The sequence below is a fragment of the Procambarus clarkii genome, unplaced genomic scaffold (assembly GCF_040958095.1).
Source record: "Procambarus clarkii isolate CNS0578487 unplaced genomic scaffold, FALCON_Pclarkii_2.0 HiC_scaffold_155, whole genome shotgun sequence".
NCBI classification, from domain to species: domain Eukaryota; kingdom Metazoa; phylum Arthropoda; class Malacostraca; order Decapoda; family Cambaridae; genus Procambarus; species Procambarus clarkii.
In genome coordinates this window covers 481,473-501,187 of record NW_027189188.1, presented here as the reverse complement: position 1 = coordinate 501,187, position 19,715 = coordinate 481,473, and the positions used below count along the sequence as shown (strand labels likewise).

At 41.8% G+C, this 19,715-nt stretch overlaps 1 protein-coding gene across 1 annotated transcript in view; it reads right to left on the bottom strand.

Annotated features, from left to right (window-relative positions):
* Positions 1-19,715, bottom strand: part of LOC138361047 (uncharacterized) — a 143,708-nt gene that overhangs the window by 54,315 nt on the left and 69,678 nt on the right. The gene's annotated exons all lie outside the window — the stretch shown is intronic.

The window sequence follows — 19,715 nt, the reverse complement described above, 5'->3', positions numbered from 1 at the left end:
TATGAGAGGTGATAATTAGCTGTGCAGTTCCAGTGCAAACTACCCCTTCCCAAAGGCAACCAAGGATGCAGAAAACACCCCAGCACACTAAGGGTGGCTGATCACTGAGCAGCAAAGGACCAAGCAGAGGTAGATCCCAAGGTGACTTGTGGAAGGTGGCCCTAAGTCCCAAGGGTAGTACTTACTCCTGGCTCACACACCACCAAAGAACAGCACCACACCATAAGGCACAGAGCTAGAGGACAAATCTGGAGCCAGAGTCGCACGACCGTTGCCTATCATATCAGCTTACAAACTGAGGTCTGGGGCTCCCCTTTCCCCCTTCTTGGGAGGGGTGGAGCAGCATAGACAGTGGCGTGGCACATGGTGACGTCATGCTCGTTTACTCGTTTTCATTTAGGGAGTTCTGTCCACTCATTTGACTTTCAGAGTACTGTAGTTTTAACCAGAATAGGGGTTTGTTTTGGGGCGCTTACCTTTTGGGTACCTGATCCGGTCGATGGCAGACATAGAATGCTCTAAACCACATGTGCATTTCTATAGCCCATTGCTCCTTGTGCCTCTCTGAGGGGGCCAAGTTCTGGCTTGTGGTCGCTGGTAGGCCTAAGTACTCCATTCCGAGTACTTTTTGACATACTTTTCGAGTAGCATTTTGACTGATGCCAAAGTCAAATATATATCCATATCAGCCTGGATAGCTCCGAGAAGCCGAAGGGTCTACCCCCAAAAATATGCCCAGATATAAAATGGTAAGAAGGGAAAAGTCTTTGCACACCGCGGTCAGCCACAAAAGCAATACAGGGTCGTCGAGCAGGTGCAGAGGTTGCGCCGCTACAACGCAGTGGTCGGATGTGAAACTACATAAGTCTCTCGTGAGTTGAGGCGCCGCTTGGGGCCGGACAGTAAACGAATAGATGGAATAAACGAAAGATTGAGGTCCAGCAGTTAGGTTGGGGAGTGTAACATCCCAGAGCTGGGTTAATATTCTGAGAAACATCCCAGAGCTGGGTAAATATTCTGAGAAACATCCCAGAGCTGGGTTAATATTCTGAGAAACATCCCAGAGCTGGGTTAATATTCTGAGAAACATCCCAGAGCTGGGTTAATATTCTGAGAAACATCCCAGAGCTGGGTAAATATTCTGAGAAACATCCCAGAGCTGGGTTAATATTCTGAGAAACATCGCAGAGCTGGGTAAATATTCTGAGAAACATCCCAGAGCTGGGTTAATATTCTGACAAACATCCCAGAGCTGGGTTAATATTCTGACAAACATCCCAGAGCTGGGTTAATATTCTGAGAAACATCCTAGAGCTGGGTTAATATTCTGACAAACATCCCAGAGCTGGGTTAATATTCTGAGAAACATCCCAGAGCTGGGTTAATATTCTGACAAACATCCCAGAGCTGGGTTAATATTCTGACAAACATCCCAGAGCTGGGTTAATATTCTGAATAACATCCCACAGCTAGATTAACATTCTGAGAAACATCTGAGATATGGGTTAATTTGCTGACAAACATCGCAGAGGACAGAACTTCAGTACAGTATTGAGCAAACAAACTTTTGAACATGAACAGAGATGCCAAACACAATCCTGGGAATTAGGAACCTCCCTGATGAACATGTACAGAGAAGGATGACAAACACAATCCATGGAATTAGGAACGTCCCTGATGAAGAGATTAAAAACTTTCTTTACATTCTTTACAAAGGTTAAGAACAAGTAGGAGAGAAGACTCGGGTATACAAAGTTTAAAAATAAAGAGTATAAGGGCATGAACTTGTAAGCCGTACCCTAGAGTACGAACTCAAAACCAATCCTTTACTTCCTTACTTATAGTGTAGATATGTTACTTTAAAACAGGGATGTAGAACCAATGTGCATTTATAAACACTTCAAACCTTCAAACACAGGAGTAACAACGTGGGACCGGTACCATATTTTTTGAACTGGCAGAACTCGACAATCAAAGTACAGTACAGTGGTACCTCGCATAACGATTGCCCCAAAAGACGAATATTTTGGGTAACGAACGGCCCGATCGGCATCAAATCGTCCCGTATGACGAACGCTGGTTTGAGTAACGTCAACACCACATGGTGGGGTCGCGCTGCTGCTTGCACATTCTTAGACGCCTCCGACGATGCACATAAATTATGTTGTTCTTGTTTAAAGATGCTAATGATGCTGGGATATAAAAGGGTGACTGCTGAGATGTTGCAAAGCATTGACGTTTTTGTAGGAAAAAAGAAATGAAATATCTGATATACAACAAATGTCAAAATAGTTCGTTCGGTGTTCGGCAGGTAGGCTGCTCCATTATAACAATCTTTCTTTGTTTCAAATGTGTTCCATTTGTTTTTTATTTGTCATTTACGTCTCAATAATGGAGAAGCCTACCTTACATACACTGAATAAACCATTATGACATTTTCCTTTCTTCAAATGTGTTCAATATTTATTTTTCATTTGTCTTATAGCAAAAGGTTCGTTCGGTGGTCGGCAGGTAGGCTGCTCCATGTTTCTTACATACAAAAAACGTAAATAATAAAAAAAATGAAGACTTTTGAAAACCAGTACAAATGACAAAAAGGTTCGTTTGGTGGTCTACAGGTCGACTGCTCCATGTTTCTTAAAAAAAAAAAAAAAAAAACGAAAAATAAAAGAACTGTTGAAACAATTTGGAAAATGGACAAATGTCATAAAGGTTCGTTCAGTGTTTGTCGGGTAGGCTGCTCCATTATTGAGACGTAAGTGATAAATACAAAACAAATGGAACACATTTGAAACAAAGAAAGATTGTCATAATGGAGCAGCCTACCCAACAAACACTGAACGAACCTTTTGCTATAACGAATATGAAAGACAAGGGCTGCTGGCTGGGTTAGTAGTGCGTGAGCAACCATTTGTAGCACACGTGCCTCTGGCTCTCAAACACCTGTCCCACACGGTGTTGAAAGACTGTACTCAGTCAGTGCAATTTAGACCCTATTGTTTGAAGAACATAAGGGTCATAACATTGGTGAAGCTAGGCGCAATAAGGGCTTAACACAACGGTCGGATGCCTGTGATACAACACCTATGAGGATGATACAGCGAGCGTATCCAGGTGTAGCTCTGAGCCCCACCCTTGCCATCTCTAATGTATATAGATGATACATAGATGAATCGTTTTCTGCGTTCAGTGATGATGCATCTGATACAAGTAGCATAGATGAACAGTGTTAGCGGCTTCCATGGTGGTGGTGTTCATTGATATTTTTAAGAATACCTGAATCTTTTCCTGACTGATGGACACTCTTTGAGGCTAGCTGAATCTCTTCCTGACTGATGGACACTCTTTGAGGCTAGCTGAATCTCTTCCTGTGTGGGACCTTACAAAGCGATCTTTTCAAGACTACCTTACAAATTGAGCTTTTCCTATAATCGTTTCAATACTACTTTATGCCTTACAAGCTTGGCTACATACCACCTACAAGTACTAAAGCCAAGGGTGCACGCGAGTGCATTAGTTGCAAACACACAGAACGATGAAACAGGAAACGAAAATCTATCTGTAGCTGGTGCAAGGAGAGCAAAGTCGCGCTGTGTACCATGGACTACTTCGTTGACTATTATGCACCTCCAAAGTACTGTGTAATACAGTGTGTTACTGTGTAAATAGTATGTGAAACTGTACATATTGTAATATTAGTGAATTTTTACCACGTAATATTGTGACAATAAACATTTATTGTGGACACATTACTGACACATGTATCACAGTTTCATGGAAAATTATGAACATTCTACTGTATACATATTGTAAAGGTCACAAATATGCATCATATACGATAAAAGAAACAAATAAAACCGCATTGGAAATGCATAGGAAAAATATTTGAAAATATATTTGTGGCAACACGCGGTGCTTGAATGGCCTGCGCGACCGTGTCTGGGAGCTTCACACACGGGCGACCAGCCCCTGATGACGTCACAGCGCACCTTGTCCACGCCCTCACAGCCAAAGTAAGTGGAATTTGGTAATTATCTTTACATAGACATGTTCAGGGACGGTAATTTATCATTTTACAATGAAAAATTATATTTTGGGGAACATTTGATGTCATGCACACTGGGGGAATTTCACAATAAACACAGTGCATCACACTGGTTACATGGGGGACACTCGTTTTGTATGACGTCCGTTTCGCATGACGAATATGGAACGGATTAAATTCGTTATGCGAGGTACCACTGTACATGCATTACATTTATTAAAACCCAGGAAATGGGACAATACACTACCAAGGAATAACATCTCGCTCACCATTAATGACAGTATTCCAGTCACAGAGATATAATGGAGGTAAATAACCCCACACAGTGAGGTGGACTCCTCACCAGCACACACCACACACCCGCAGCGTGTGAAGTCTCGCTCCTCCCTCTCTGTCCTCGTAGAGTGCTGGGACGGTACTCTCACGAAAACTTGTGGGAAAACTTAACACACACAATCATACACATTTACTAATGTTCAGTTTAACATACTCTCACATTACTGGAGTGACAAGACACAGGAATACAAATGTTAAGAATAAAGAGAGACAAGACTCAGGAACACATATGTTACAAGTAAGGGGAGACAAGACTCAGGAACACAAAGGTTACGAGTAAGGGGAGACAGAAGACTCGGGTACACAAAGGTTACAAGTAAGGGGTGACAAGACTCAGGTACATAAAGGTTATGAATAAGGGGAGACAAAACTCAGGTACACAAAGGTTACGAGTAAGGAGAGGCAAGACTCAGGTATATTAATACACTCACCAACACACGTTGGTGGTTTATAACCCATTAATATGCAATACAGTATGTGTAGATAGGTAGGTAGTACAGTGGAACCTCGAATAACGAATTTAATCCATTCTGGCACCATGGTCGTCATGTGAAACTGATGTCATTCAAAACGAAGATCCCCATTGAAAATAATGTAACTAAAAATATTCCGTTCTACTACTGAAAATCATCAGTATGATATTCGATGTTATAAATAATGGAGTAGCCTACCTCACATACACTGAACAAACCTTTATGACATTTTTCTTTCTTAAAATTTGTTCATTTTTTTTTTTTTTTTTTTTTTTTTGTATAGCAAAAGGTTCATTTGTTGTTTGTCAGGTAGGCTGCTCCATGTTTCTTAAAAAAAAAAAATGAAAAAATGAAAAATTTTGAAAAACAAAACAAATGTCAAAAAAGATTCATTCGGTGTTCGGCAGGTAGGCTGCTCCATGTTTCTAAAATAAAATAAAAAAATAAAAATAGAAAAATAAAACAGTTGAAACACTTTGAAAAACGGACAAATGCCATAAAGGTTCGTTCAGTGTTTATCAGTTAGGCTGCTCCATTATGACACTCTTTCTGTGTTTCAAATGAGTACCATTTGTTTTGTATTTTTCATTTATTTCTCAATAATGGAGCAGCCTACCCAACAAATGCTGAACAAACTTATATGGCATTTGTCCTTTTTCAAAGTGTTTCAACTTTTTTTTTTTTTTATTTAAGAAACATGGAGCAGCCTACCTGACAAACAACAAATGAACCTTTTTGACATTTGTTCTTTTTTTAAATAATTTTGTTTTTTCTACAAAAAAGTCAATGCTTTACAACATCCCAGCATCAATAGCATCATTAACCCTTGAGCCGCTAAGGGTCATAATGGCTTCGACACCCACAGGCGCAACAAAAAAATAAATCCAAAAAATTCTTTCGTCTTATAGAAGTGTTCATTTGTGTTCCATGGTCACGGAAAAAATAACAAAAAAATCATAGGTGGCATATTTTGGCCACAATCGTGTGAGGAAGTCTGGCAAAAAAGAAGCGTTGACAGAGCAGTCGCCAGACGAGGTCTGCTCTGCCCGAGCTGTCAGGCGGGGTGTTGCCACAAAGATATATTACCTAATTATTTCAATGTCTCTGATTGATGATTTTTTCTTTGTTGTTTTGCAGTAATATTATTCAATAGTGTGTATTGTGATATATTTATATAATAAAATGTGTTAACCATCGCTATACTCAAAATTATGGTGTGCATATTAGTGATTCAATTATTATGTTCATAAAACAATAAACAAATAGTTTTGCTGTTATTATACAATATACACAGGTTATATAAAGGTATCTGCATGTTTTGCTCACCATAACGAACCACTAAGTTGGTATTGTGAGTCAAAATGCAACGAGGAGTGACCGCCACACACCAGCCAGCCACTTGCTGCCACTCCCTCCCTCAACAACACCTCACTTGCCCACATTCTCCTCCAACACTACTGTTTTTGCATTTATTCACTATACACAGACTTTATATATAAGTATTTACATGTTTTGTTCACCACAACTGTACATCTAAGCATGTATGGTGAGTAAAGACAATAAGACGTAGCTACTCACACAGTCAGCTAGTGGCGGCCACCTTCACTGGTTTGAGGCCAGATGCACTAATATTTCTCCTCCAACAATACTGTTTGTGGTGTTATTACACTATATACACACATTATATATAAGTATCTACATGTTTTATTCACCATACCTGTACAATTAAGCTGGTATGGTGCCCAAAGACCATAGTGGCCATCAGTAAACAACAAGACATGTCTTGCAGACGACGCACCTCCCTCACCAAAATGGCGGCCCCAACATACTTCTATTGCTGTTATTACACTCTATACACACATTACATATAAGTATCTACATTTGTGTTCACCATAGTGAACCACTAAGCTGGTATGGTAAGTCCAGTCAATAAAAGGTGGCCACACACAGTCAGAAGACGATGCCACAACCCTCCCTCCCTCAATATTACTCCTCCCACCATGGAGCACAGCGCTAAATGTCACCACAATCCTGCTATTATCAGAATCCTGGTCAGTTTGATCACAGTCAGGGGGTCTTCTGTAATACTATCATCGCTAAATAATAGCATGAACATATATATTATGGCATTTTTAGGCGATGCTGTGGTCACAAGCTGAACAGTGGTTCTGTGAGCTCATGCCGCATGCGTCAGCCTTGGTGGCTCACTCAGTACTGAAGCTCTCACACCCAGGAATGTTGGCCAGGATTTTTTTTCTAGGTGGTGTCTGTCAACTATCGGTCATGGCTGCACTATAGCTGCCCCCTATCCTATGCGGGGTGTTTAAATTAAGGCACTAAACACTAAAACAGCTATTAATGTATAATGTTAAACAAAGAAAAATAATTTATTTGCATCGTCGGAGGCGTTCGAGAATCTGTGAGAAGCAGCGCGACCCCACCATGTGGTGTTGACAATATTCAAACGAGTGCTCGCCAAACAAGACGAATTGTCGGCAATCGAGGTGTTCGTTAACCAAATTGCTCGCCATTTGAGGCGGTCGTCACTCGAGGTTCTATTGTAATGGATTTATAAGTGTTTCAGGTTCTCCAAACAACAGGGATCAACAAAAACTCCATGATTTGCTCATCATCAGCTCGACTGAACTGCCTGAAGAACAAGAATGTGAGAACTACTCAGGTGTAGCTCATCAACTGATTAGATCAGAGATAAACTTTAATGATACTATTAAATCTATCAGAATAGATAAAAACAATCACTAAAGCACCAGACAGGTAAGCTCACTAAACTAGCTTATCCCAATGATAAGTACGATCTCATTCAATCTGCTATAAATATAAAACTAACCTTTATATTAATGAGTGCCTTACCAAGCAGCGTTGATCCTCCTCTACAGACTGCATCATGTTCACAAACAAAACCTAAATCTTATCAAGCAGTGCTACACCAGGAATGGAACAATCATTGGCAAGAAAGAACAGGCAAAAGACGTGACATAAAAAGTGCCCAACAATTATTGTCTTTCTTTATTGATTGTGACATAACTGGAAGCCAGCAAACTTCCAATGTCATTGCTGAAACTAACACATAAGTGACCAAGCCTTACCATATTAAAATTTTGTTTTTTTTATATTTTTATATCAATTAATATATGCTTCTTTTTTATATAATTGGCTTCAAATACATCCTCTTATAACTATTACTACATTGACTTCAATTTTATAAAATGTAATAATATTTTGAATACTTAATTTGTCTAGTTATCAGATTCTTAGCTTACAATATTTGCAACTTACCCATTTATCTGTTGATACTAACACTTCAATTTCCCAAAATGTAATAAACCTTGAACTCTTAATTTGCCAAATTATCTGAATCTTTAATTCATTACTTTGTGAATTAAAAATTAATAATTTAATTTCTCACTTATATATCTGCCCATTAATATTAGCTACTAGTCTTGTTTGTTGTCTAATATTCCAGTATTGTTAATGGATTCTTAAGCTTTAAGTACATCAGTGCTTCCAGGCAATATGTGTTTGTTTCTATTGCATACCCTTGTCCAACTTGTCTTATTACCATATGATATTACTGTATTACAATCTTAAGAGATTACTGAATTTTTAATTAGATTAATTATGTTTCTTTTTTTATTAATTATTTTGAATCTGAATCCATTTGTTTATTCACAATCTTAATCTAATTGTCTAATTCTCACTTTGTTCTCTTTTTTTTTTTTGGCCTGTGTATTGCCCGTTTATATTGCATATCCTTGCCCATCTTGTATTATTACCATATAATATTCATGTATTACAATATTAATCTAATTCTTAAATTAGCTAATTATTTGTATTCCATTTGATTAATTATTTGAATCTTAATTTGTTTACTCTAGGAATCTAAATTTGATTAATTATCTAATTTTCCACTCTTCTGTTCTTTATTATTTTTACTTTTATATCTGGTAAATTTTATTACTTATATCAGTATCTGCTAAATTTTATTACTTACATATCTGCTGAATAATATTTGCAATCACTTCTCTATTCTTGCATTTGTTTTCTTTCCAAATACAGTGCATCATCACTCTAACAGACCCCACTCTAACGAATTCCCGGATGGTCCAAATGAATTGCATTTGGCACTAAATGTTCAGTGGAACATACAAAATTTCATTTGTGTTGTTCCACTGGTGGTGATGACCTAGTCCGGCATGGCAGGGCTGTGAGAGCTGTGTACTGTACACACTCTCCACATTGTTCACTTCACTATGCATATCACTAGTAGCAGACACCTGTGTTAGGTTTTTTTCCAGATTTGGGTTATCAAAATCATTGGCATGCTCATCTTCAAGCAATATGCCTTGTATTCCAACATCAAATGATGTTTTCTTAAAAAATGGCCGACTAGGGCTGGGAGCACGAAATGGATGAATACGACATGGTTTCTACCTTGAATATGAGCCTGCCCATGACTATGGGGAATGCTGGGAATTTTTTCAATCTGGCAAACACCTCAGGAATCCATCTTGTACCCAAGTCAACACTGCGTTGGACAGGTGTTTGGGAGCCAAAGGCGCATGTGCCACCCATTGTTGCTCACTCAGTACTAACCCAGCCAGCAGCCCTAGGACATTCTGGGAATTTTTTCCAAGATGGCTGCCTCTCACTGGAGGTCCTAAGAGTCCATTTTGTACTCAACCTACCGCAAGCGCGCTTCGACTGTGTACGAAGAAATGAAAAATACTTTTGTCAGTTGGCACAGTAATTGGCGAATGGCATTTGTCGTTTGGCACAGTGCAGTGGTTAACCCTTAACATGCTCGGGGTCTAATATCCTGCCATCCGCACAGGCGCATGTCATTTTGAAAAAAAAAAAAATTTTTTTTTTTTTGCTAATCTGTTAAGTTCTGTTCACTGATCACGGGAAAAATAAAAAAAAAATTCTATTGTACTTACTTTTGTTGCAATAGAGCCGAAAAGCTCGGTGATGACGTCACAATCTGCATGTTCGCTCATGCAGTACACGCCCGGGAGGTGTTGCGCGCGGTCCTCAAACAGCCAGAGTTGCCACAAATATATTTTCGCGCTATTTATTTACAATGTCTAAGCGCATTTTATCTAATTTTTTTTCACTAATTGTGTTTCAAATACTGTTTGAACATATTTTGTATCAATAATTGTTGCATATTTGAGTATACACAGGTGCACACAAATGTTTTCAATTACGGCAATATAATATGTCATTACAGTCTATTATATTGTATGTTCTGCTTATATTTGTATATATTTACACACACGCACACGCTATCTGCTTATATGTTTACATATTTACACACTCGCACACGCTATACACACTTTGAAGCACACTTAGAGGATTTCTAGACTGTGGTAGTCATTGAAGCAGTCGACAGCACATAATGAGATACCACACGTTTCACACCATGTTTGCACAAGCTTCCGTTTCTTGTCTCTACGTGTCGTTGTTTTACACACCAAGCAATCACGTTGGGCTATTGCACGCTTCACACCAGGTGGCAAATACTTAAGTTTGTGTGCTAGGAAGCCTTCAGTGTGAGCGAGGCGTGGAGTACCAGCATGCTGCAACAGTGGGTTTATGATGGGCCGCTGAATACCTGGGACATCTTTTGCAAACGTTCCTAATAACTGTATTGCAGCATCAAATACAAAGTCACGGAAAGTGGGCTTACGTCCAGTTCTCACAAGGTACATGTTGAAACAGTTCAGCATGCTCATGTCCACAAGATGGAAGAACACTTTTTTCGTCCACCTACATGTCTTCCGCACAGACTCTGCAGTGGCAATCATCATGTCTGATTTATCAATCAACCGCATGTTGATATTATAGTCTAAAACACAGTCTGGCTTATATAGTGGTGCGTTTGTTTTATGGCTCACTTTCCCACTGTTCACCATTGTTCCATCATGAATTGTTGTCAACAAGTTCACCTCTCTTTTGTCTTTCCACCGAACTGACAGAATGTTATCACTTTTCCTTCTCTGACACTCACCAACTGCAATGTCGTTGTCAAACACAGGCATTTCCCTTCGTTGTGGCTTTACTGTACCAACCAATCCGGTTCTATTTTCTAGCAAGAACCGAGCTAGCAAGGGACTTGTATACTAATTATCTGTGTATAAAATGTGTCCCTTGTTCATCCACGGAGCCATGATGGTCTTCACTACACTCCCCGAGAATCCATGTTCGTCGTTACCGGGAATGTCTACATCACTAGCCGAGTACAGAATCATGTGTAACACGTATCCTGTCTCACAATCACAAAGATCAAAAAATTTCAGGCCAAATCGGTTTCGTTTTGAGGGAATGTACTGTTTGAATGGAACACGTCCCTTGAAAAGTATGAGAGATTCATCAACCACCAGCTTCTGTGCTGGTACGTAAAAATCTCTGAATTTTCCAATAACATCGTTCATGTAGTGCCTCACTCGCCACAGTCTATCATCAGGTGTTCGGTCCTGAACACTTCCAAAATGTAGACACCTAAGGAGTATCTGAAACCTGTCTCGTGACATATATTTCCCGAATAAAGGTGTTGGTATTGTCTTGTCCTTGCTCCAATAGTCATTTATTGCATGTTTGTGACAGTGCTTCATCAACAAACAGAGTGCCAAAAACACATACATTTCCGCCACTGTGGTATTTTTCCAACGCTGCAGTCGTGAAAATTCTGTGATTTCCCTCTCAATCAGGTAAGCAGCATGCAGGTTCGTTTGGTGTACAATGTATTCCATGAGTGGTTCATCATAGAATGCTGTAAAATATTCCATCTCAGCCATGTCCTCACCTTGATTAGGGAAAAGGTTTGTAATCCCTACATCTTTATCGTCAAAGTGAGGAATATTAGGAATAAAATCGTCACCATCACTCCACTCAAGTACACCAGGCGTCCTGCGAGATGCAGAGGAAGGACGGGGAGGAAGCGATGCATACCGGCGACCAGGAGCTGAATACCGTCTGCGAGAAGCACGGCGGCTACGTGCACGTGAGGTGGGTGCACGTGAGGTGGGTGCACGTGAGGTGGATGCACTTGAGGTGGATGCACTTGAGGTGGATGCACGTGAGGTGGATGCACGTGAGGTGGATGCACGTGAGGTGGATGCACGTGAGGTGGATGCATGTGAGGTGGATGCACGTGAACACAAGGGTCTTGGTCCCTCATGTGGTGCCATGCGGTGGCGCTTGGCCGGGCGAGATGCTGCTGACGCGACAATTTCTCGCCCAGTTACACCACTGGTACCTGCCACAGGCTCAATAAAACTTTGATCTGAGTCACTAAACCCAGAAAAGGAGTCACCTCCCTCTGACTCGTCACCCTCAAACAGAAAATATCCACAGGAACTGTGAGGTCGTGGTAGAATTGGGGTAGAAAATGGCCGAGGAGGCATGGGTGAACGTATAGGCCTCGCCATGGCATGGCGGTCATTCTCACTTTCACTGCTGCTGCTACTATCACCCGACAACTGTGTATAATCCTCATCGTTGTCTGAATCGTCAAACACACTTTCTTCACCTTCAGAGAATAATTCGTGGGCTATTTGCTCTGGGGTGAGGGACTGAGTGGTGCGTGCCCGTGAGGCGTTTGACCGTGCGCTCGCCATGGTGACTCTCGCTAAACTGAGGCCTCCCATGCCTTCGGATCGTGAGCGGGATTTTTTTTCAAAATGGCCGCTGTTTACTAGAGCCCCTGGGCAGCGTATGGGACCCCCAGCTACACCGCGGGCCATTCAAATCGTGCGTGGTACCCATAATCTTCATATGAAGTGAAGCGCAGTTGACTGGTAAAACGATTTACACTTCATATGAAGTGATGCGCACTTTAAGGGTTAAGGTGTTATGCACACCCCTGATTGAGCAATATTATACGCTAATTGCATTTCAGAGGGTTAATACACTCAACTTAACTGGGTAATAACACCATGATTAACCCTTAAACTGCGCAACACGTCATATGATGTGTTGAGTAACTTGCTATAAATTGTGCATCATGTCATATGACGTGATGGAATACCACACAAGATTTGAATGGCCAGCGGAGTAGGGGGGCCCCCATACGCTGCCCAGGGGCTATAGTAAACCAGCTGCCATTTTGTAAAAAATATCCAGCTCACACTACCAATGCGTGGGAGGCACCAATTACCCAGCGGTCACCATGGCGAACGCACAGCCAAATGCCTCCTGAGCACGCACCACGCAATCACTTACTCAAGAGAAAATAACTAGTGAATTATTTTCTGATGGTGAGGAAAATGATTTTTGATGACCCTGACATTGATAAGGACTACAGACAATTGACCGATGATAGTAGCACAGACAGTGAATATGAGATACAGTCTCCTCCCATGGCGAGGCCTACATGCTCACCCATGCCTTCTCGCCCAGTGTCTACTCCAATTCACCCACGACCACAGTTCTTGTACTTATTTAGAGTATGAGGATATTTTGGGCGACGAGTCAGAGGAAGGTGACTCATTTTCTGGTTTTCGTGAAGTGGATTCAGAGCATAGTGTTATCATGCCTGTTGCTAGTACCAGTGGTGATACCGGGCGAGAACTTGTCACGTCAGCAGCGTCTCGCCCAGCCAAGCGCCGCCGCATGGCACCACATGAGGAACCAAGACCCTCATGTTCACGTGATTTCACCTCACGTTTACATAGCGCCCGTACTTTGTGTAGACGGACTTTAGCTCCTGGTCCACGGTGTGCAATGCTTCCTCGCTGTCATGCCGCTGTTGCGTCTCGCAGGACACCAGGTGTACTTGTGTGGAGTGATAGTGACGATTTTATTCCTCTAATTCCTGCCTTTGACAATAAAGACGTTGGGATTACAGACCTTTTCCCTGATAATGGTGAGGACATGTGTGAAATGGATTACTTTACAACATTTTATGATGAGCCGCTCATGGAATATATTGTACACCAAATGAACCTTCATGCGACTCATCTCATTGGAAAAGAGATAACAGAATATTCACGATTGCAGCGTTGGAAAAACACTATTATAGGTGAAATATATGAATTTTTGGCAATATGTATGTTGATGAAACATTGTGTCAAACACGCTATTACAGATTATTGGAGCAAAAACCTGACTATTCCAACACCTTTCTTCGGGAAATATATGTCCCGAGACAGGTTTCAGATACTCCTCAGGTGTCTTCATTTTGCAAGTAATGAGGACCGAACAGAGGATGATAGACTTTGGAGAGTCAGGCACTATATGAATGAAGTGATTGGAAAGTTCAGAGATTTCTACGTACCAGCACAGACGCTGGTGATTGACGATTCCCTTGTGCTTTTCAGAGGACGTGTTGCATTCAAGCAGTATATTCCCTCCAAACGCAACAGATTTGGATTGAAATTCTTTGTTCTTTGTGACTGTGAAACAGGATACGTGTTACACACGATTTTGTATTCGGCTAGTGATGTAAACATTCCCGGTAACGACCAACATGGTTTCTCAGGTAGTGTGGTAAAGTCACTGATGGTACCATGGATGAACAAGGGCCACATTTTATACACGGATAACTGCTATACAAGTCCCTTGCAATCTAGGTTCTTGATTTAAAATAGAACTGGATTGTTTGGCACAGTAAAGCCAAGAAGGGAAATGCCAGTGTTTGACAATAAACTTGAAGTTGGTGACTGCCAACTAAGAAAAAGTGATCAAATACGCTCAGTTAGGTGGAAAGACAAGAGAGAAGTGAACTTGCTGACAACCATTCATGATAGTACAATGGTGAACAGTGGCAAGGTGAACAGAGCAACGCAAGAACCAATAAGCCAAATTGTGTTCTTGACTATAATATCAACATGCATTTGGTTGATAAATCTGACATGATGGTGGGCAGTGTCGAGTGAGTGCGGAAAACATTGAAGTGGACGAAAAAACCAGCGTTGAATGTAATGAAACGCCATTTTCTGGGCGAGTCCCGGAGGCTCCCCGGAGCTATCCATGGCTGATATGGATACCCTAACTATTTTGCATCAGTTGATGTGGGTGGAGTTCTAGGCCTACCGGGGACCACGAGCCAGAACCTGGCCCCCTCAGAGAGGCAAGGGGAGCAATGGCCTATAGAAACCCTCGTGTGGTTGGAAGCATTCTATGTCTGCCATCGACCGGGACAGGCACCCAGAAAGGTAAGCGCCACAAAACAAACCCCTATTTTGGTTAAACAACAAAAATCGACAAACGAGTGGACAGAACTCCCCCAGGAAAACGAACTAACAAGCATGACGTCACGCGAGCCGCGCCGCATGTCTGCGCAGCTCCCCCCTCCCCGGGAGGGGGAAGGGGAGCCCCAGAACCCCGCGCCGGCGATCCCCGCCCCAGTTCTGAGGCTGGATATCAAAACCGTGAAAAACCCGCCGACCGGAGGGCAGGAGGGTGCCGGGGAGCCTCCGGGACTCGCCCAGAAAATGGCGTTTTATTACATTTAACGCTGGTTTTCTGGGCGGAGCCCCTACGGCTCCCCGGAGCTACCTCACCAAAGTCTACCTAAAAAACAAGGGGACATACCCGGGAGGCGGTCGGAGAATCACTCCACAACACGAAGTCGAGACAACAATCCAAGGTATAGCATTCGCCAGAAAAAAGGGAGAACGGCCGCAGACGAAGAAAACCTATGATCACGACAATAGGAGCCAAAAACCACTGCGCCTGAGAAGAGCAAGAAGCTCTGCCACACGGCCCCCAGAGGCGAATGCCAACACAAAAAGAAAACCGAGGCAAAGCAAACCTGACCCCAAGGAGCCACAACCACCAAGGAGAAGAAAAACAGGAGAGCACCCTGTCCAAAGACCAGGACGACACAGACAGTGCATAAGCAGGCCGGAGGTGTAACAACGCACGATACAACCTGCGAAACGGCGCAGAAGGAATATCGATACCGAAAGCTAGCAGCAGAAACCAAGGTGCCAGACCCAGGAACGGCCCCAAGCGCCTCTACATCCTCCGCAAGCCAATCCTATGACAGCCCCAGGAGGGAAAAGAAAACGCAGGACCAAAACGAAAATGCCACAAGTGTGCAAGACCACCTCCACAAGTGCAGCTGACAGGGAAGGAACTCGCATAAGGAGCTGCCCCGCACCAACATCCCGCAGAAGGGCAGGAGTGAAAAGACTCATTAGGAGCAAAATCTCTCCCAGGAAAACTAGGAGCGCCGAGACAGTGTGAAGAGAAGAGATATTCACAAAAGAACAAAAAGGCCAACACCCAGAAGCTGCTGGGAAGAGGACCCACAAGCCCTAGAAAGGACCGGAGGGAAGCTCAACCGAATGACGACAGACGCACCAGAAAACGGGAAGGAGCAAAACAGTCCCGAACCATCGAGAACAAAAAGAAGCAAACACAAAGGACGAAGGCCCCAAAACCCCGTCGCACCCGAGACCAAAAGTCATGCAGAAACCCCAAGAAGAAAGGGACATGACGGAAGAAGGCCCGTCCCGGAAAAAGGGGCGAAGATCGTAGAAAAGCACCCACCGACAGGACGGAAACAACGGGTACAACGGACAAGGAAACCAAGCCCAGGGAGGGGCCGACAAAGCACGTGCAGATAGGGGGAACGGAAAACCCCACACCATACTACTGCAAGTCCCCCCCAGAGGGTTAGAAACACCCCGGCGGGGACCAACGGGGCCTGAGGCCTCTCACGTGAGCCCCACCCCAGCCCCGGGAACCCACCCTGCAGGCCCCGGGGCCGAGCTGTCCCCTCAAAGCCCCAGCGTCAAGAAAACCCCAGGGCAGCCATGAAAAACACGAAGGAAGGGAGCCCACTAGGCTCTGGAACTTGAACCGAAACCGAAGGATAGGCGAGGGGCGAGATGAAGACCCCAAGCTCATCCCCAGCCAGCACAATGAGGCGAGGACAAGACAATGAAACCAAGGAACATGGAAAAACCAGGCCCTGCACGGCAAGACCGGCAAGGAAGGAGAGCCCCAGAGAGAGCATGGAAGGGCCGAACATAACGCCACAACCAACCCTGACACACAGCTGCAGTACCAAAACCGCAGCAAAACGTCACCACACTCCCAGAGGAAGCGACAGAGAAGATAAATAAATCGTACACGAGTGGCACACATAGGGAAAATAGGCAGAAACCGAGCACCCAACTGAGCCACAGGGACGGTAGAAGAAACGTGTGCAGTGTAACAGGCAATCAAAGGAACACACATTAGGCAGCCCAACATGGGCTGACCCCATACACATCCCCAAGAGCAGAGATGAGAGTGCCCAAGAAGCACAGAATCCACCCGACAGGCAAACGACAGGGAAGAGGCGGAAACAAAGAGCCAGAACCCAACCTGCAAACACAAGGGGCCGGATTCAGGAAGGTACTTACGAAGGTTTTTCCTCTTAGCTAAGAGCGTTTTCCGTCTTAGCGCCTTCGTGGCGGCTACGTCCGTATTCAATTAACTACCCTAAGTGGAAAAACCTTCGTAAGTTCATTCCGGGATTTAAGTGTGGTTTCGATCACTCGTAGCTTTACGTAAACTGGATATAAGTCATTTTTTCTCTACTACATAACACTGGGATCGATTTATGATATTGGAACATGACCAAAATATTACAGCTGGTGAATCTAGTGAAGAGGAATCCTTCATGTTAGTTATATATGCATTCTCTGCTTGAAACTTGAAGTAAATATGTGTTTGATGATAGTAGAATTAGTTTTATAATAGCAAGATATTATACCAGTAGTTATTAAGTAAATAAACACTGGTGAACATGAAATATGAGAGGTGATGAGCCCTGCCTGATGGGATCATTTGCTATCACCAAATGCCCCTGTTCACCTAGTAGTAAGGGTATACCTTAGCTATACATACCCATTTCTAATTTATTTAGTTTGGTTTTATTTTGAAATTAAATATGGGTGAGACATAAAATAAAAATATGCTGCACAAATGATGTTAGGTAAGGAAAAGGGTAAAAATGTCAAAAACTTTATTCATTGAATACTTAAAGCTATAATTATGACTATATAGATTATTAAAAAAGAGAGAGGGAAGTAAGGATCCAAGACCTCTTCCTGTTATACAATTTGGGTGTGGAACAAGTAATTATAAAAAGAAGGCACCATGCTCGGAAGGCTATGTAGCAGTAAGGCAGTGAGGTGAGGCAGCTACTTATTTGAGAAATGCTTATTTTATTTACCTTATAAGCTGAGGCAACTTATTTTATTTGAGGAATACTCAGCTGATTCCTCTACATTTAGCATGGAACAAATTTGTGTCCAAGACCTCTTCCTGTTACTCAATTTGGCTGTGTGTAACCAAACTAGAAGTGCTCTACAAATCAAGGGACCCAGAATGTGGAATGACCTCCCGAATCATGTCAAAGGCTGTACCTCTCTCAACCAGTTTAAGAGTTAAACCAAGTACTGCCTAATTAACTCCATGTAACCTAACTTACCTCCTAAATGTCAACCCATGTCTTGCTATTTTTTAAACAACGCTGTTCACCAACATGTGCAATTGCTGATTTATGCTATGTTAACTCCCTTTTTGTATTTTTTATTCCTTCTTTCAACACAAATTATACCTAATCCCGATTACTATTAAGTTTTAGTCTAAGTGTTTTTCCCCCACACCTTGCCCGAAATGCTATGAGTATTAGTGGCTTTAGGTATTGTATGTACTAGCTCTGTCTATAAATCCAACATTATGTTTGTAAATCAACTGTATGTACTTTTCCTGAATAAAATGTATTTATTATTTATTTTTTAATCAGTAAGTATTAAAAAAAGGCACCAAGATGGGAAGGCTATGTAGCACCATTGTGTGTAACAATAAACCAATTTTTTTTTAACAAATAATGCACCTGTATGGGAAAACAAATCCTGTCAGCTGTAAAAATATTGATGCAATTATTTAAATGAAAAATATAATGAAAGAAATATTACTGGTTTATTTTTATCCTATCTTTTTGTACTGTACAGTATATCCAAGGAAGTGAAAAATTGAGACATAATGCACAATTTAATGAATGATTAGCATGGATTAGCAGTTCAAAAGAAATATGACTTGTATTACATATCAACATGAGATCTTAATGATCCATGGTCAACATGATTTAATAAGGATAATACAGTACTGTATTTGTAATAATACCAACTATAATTTAAAATCTTTATTACTGATTTTTTTTATTAAGAAGATTTAGGTATACACAGCAATGTGCTGCTACCCTATTCTATATGGAATATTACACAGTGTAGATAAAAAACTAGCTATAAGTTTATCTAATACTCCCATTTCACAGGATGGTTAGACATACTGTACATGGAATCAATTTAGAAAATACCAGCCTCAATACAAAAAACAAATCAACTCTGACTAAACAACTCTAAGCAATTTTCACAAGAGGTAAGCACTGAATCATGGAAACATTATATTATAATTACTCTTACCAGTTTCTACAAAACTCCTCTCAAACAATGTATTTTTAAACATGTTTAGGTATACACAGCAATGTGCTGCTTCCCTATTCTGTATAAAGGACCACACAGTGTAGATCAAAAACCAGCTACAAGCTCACCCAACATCCTCACCTCACAGGATGGCCAGTCATACATGGAATTAGGAGAGAACAAAATACTTAATGCTGATCTATTAGCCTCCACTGGCAAAATCTGGGTGCAGCACAAGAATATCTTCCAATATTCCTGAGTGTATGAAGTAATTACAGAGCTCAAAATACCTCATACCATTTGGTATGAAGTCACTGATAACAGGACAATCACAGATATAGTGTTGGAGAGTATGTTCTCTCAAGTAGGACTAAAAACAGATGTTTTTTTTCCACCAAGAGGGCTATAAAC